This window comes from Myotis davidii, unplaced genomic scaffold (assembly GCF_000327345.1).
Source record: "Myotis davidii unplaced genomic scaffold, ASM32734v1 scaffold629, whole genome shotgun sequence".
Lineage (NCBI taxonomy): Eukaryota > Metazoa > Chordata > Mammalia > Chiroptera > Vespertilionidae > Myotis > Myotis davidii.
The window spans coordinates 913,501-916,246 of record NW_006300210.1 but is presented as its reverse complement, the minus strand read 5'-3'; positions in this window follow the sequence as shown (position 1 = coordinate 916,246).

Below are 2,746 nucleotides of genomic sequence, written 5' to 3'. Positions count from 1 at the left end.
TTGGGCTCAGTGGATAGAGCGTCAGCCTACAGACTAAAGGGTCCCAGGTTCAATTCCAGTCAAGGGCATGTACCTTGGTTGTAGGCACATCCCAGTAGGGGGTGTGCAGGAATCAGCTGATCGATGTTTCTCACTCATTGATGTTTCTAACTCTCTATCCCCTCTCCTTTCCTCTCTGTAAAAACTTAATAAAATATATTTTTTAAAAAAATGGACAGAGGACCTGAATAGACACTTCTCCAAAGAGGGTGTACAGATGACCAATAGAAAAAAATGCTCAATGTCACTAAACATCAGGGAGATGCAAATTAAAACCACAATGAGATATACAATTTTAATATAGTTTATTTTCCAGGAAATGCAACTGATGTGTAAATAGAGAGGAGGCTACTATTTTTTTTTGAAATCCAGTATTTTTTTGTTTTGTTTAGAAATCTATCGAAAGTTATTTCAGACAATTATGTCACTATGTTGATCAGAGTTGACAGGTTACAGCCTTGTCAGTTTGCAGGTGCGCCTGTGATACCCATTGATGGATGGTTCTATGTCTTGCTTCCAGTAGCAAACCAGTGCAGTACTTCTACTCTGTTAAGATCAAGGCTTACATCATGAAATGTATAGTTTCTTATGAATTAATATTCTTTAATTTTTTTCTTCATGCTAGGGTTTGGCTGCTACATTTAGGTTTTTTTTATGTGAAGGTATGTTACATAGTTCCACAAACAAGGCTTACATCATGAAATGTATAGTTTCTTATTAATTAGTATTCTTTTATTTTTTTCTTCATGCTAGGGTTAGGCTGCTACATTTAGTTTTTTTTATGTGAAGGCATGTTACATAGTTCCACAAGCCAGTCAGCTGTGTCTGCAGTGGGAGAGCTTCTCCACAAGCCCTTTTCTGAATCTCTTAGTTTGAAGTGTTTTCAGTCTTGTTCAGATTTTAAGAAAGCCAATGGTGTATATATAACTGATAAAATATAACAATCTCAGTGGAATATAGAAGCACCCAGTAACCAAACACATTGATCTTGCTGCAGCAAATACTCATAATAGGCGGGATAAATAGAATAAATCCCTTCCATCAGTTCAGATCAGGAGATGTAGCCATGTGAGGTTCGGTGCCAAACTTTGATAAAAGTTGACAGATTTCAGTTTATTGGGCTTTATGTTATCTCTTCATAGATGGACTATAGTGTCTGTGCATTAATTTCAAGGTAGTAGGAGGGAGTATTAAAATATTTGGAGAGATCTGAGGTGTGTTATAGTTAGAGACCATTGACATAGTTGAAGAAATTCAGACTTTTACCAGTAAGTAACTACATGCAGTGAAATCATTGACTGAATTATGACCCAGATTCGAAGTCTGAAATAGTTCCCTGAGGCTAGAGTCCATTCATAAAATATGGATATGTACAAGCCAGGTTATTTATCTTCATCTGCTTCACAACAAGGGAAGCAGGGCCATAGGTGCTTTGTTGATCTGAGGATGTTATTTAGTCCTCTACAAAAATGAAACATACAAGCAACAGTCGAAAAAGCCAGATGAACTCTCTAGGTTGTTAAAAAGAGGTTTTGTCCCTTTCCATTTCCCATAAATTCCCAGATGTACCATGTTCTAGAACTGGGACTTATTCATGTGCTCACCAGGTACCAGGGCTTAAAAATGAAAAGTGGAGAAAGCTTAAACAAGATATTTCAAAAATAGGAAGTAGGAATAGGGATAGAGATAAATGAAAAGGTAGACTAGAAAGAAACAATAGCCATATGGAAACACTTTGGTGGGATAGAGTGCACAGACCATTTTATTAAACAGAGTGAATTGACTGGAGAAGAAATTGCCATTAATCCACCTAATTGTTTTAGTTGGGTTGGCTGCTACTGGTTCATCCATTCACATTCTCTGGCTTACATTTTTACATTTAAAAACAGAGGGGGATAAATGGTAATGGAAAAAATTAAATTAAATTTTTTAAAAAACCTCACATACCACATAGGACCCAAAAGCCAGTTCAGAGGGGAGTTTGGAATAAACCCAGACTACTAATTCTGAGTGCAGTTTCCTTACACAGAGTAACTGGGCTTCAGTGGAGACTCCAAGAAGGAGGAAAGGGGACATATCTCGGACATGTGTAGAAGGGAGTACAAATAGTACTTGTGGATTTGGTAACTACGTAGAGGGGGACACAGGAAGGTGTTGGAGAGCCAAAGTTTTACATCTGTTCAAAAGAAGAGTGCTGTTGCAAACGTGGAGATGATTAGGAAGAGGAGAAGGAGGAGTAAGGAGGTTCTAGTTCCGATATAAGCTTAGGTAACAGAATCACACCTTGTTGGCAGAGGGATGTGTAGAGCCTATGAAATGCCCTGACCCTGTAGAGCACTGACCCAATGCAGGGACATTTGAACCAGAGGGTGAGACCCTATTATCCTGTGAACAGTAAGAAGGTACTGCAGGGTTGGAAATTAAAATGGAAATGGGCAAAATAATCAACTCATAGGGAGTCCAGAGAAGAGGACCTGAGAGGACATTGCTGTGGTCCAGATGTGTAACAGGCCTGCCGGAAGCAGGAAGCTGGCACCATTTCCCAATAGGGTTCCTGTAATCCCAAGCCCCCCAAGAGTGATCTGCAGCAAATAGGCCAGAAAACTGCATTCTCCTGAATCAAGACCAAAACCAGTGATAGGAAGGAACTAGGAACCAAGGAATGTCTCTCGGTTCTGTGGTGCCCCTTCCACCCCAAAACTCTGCT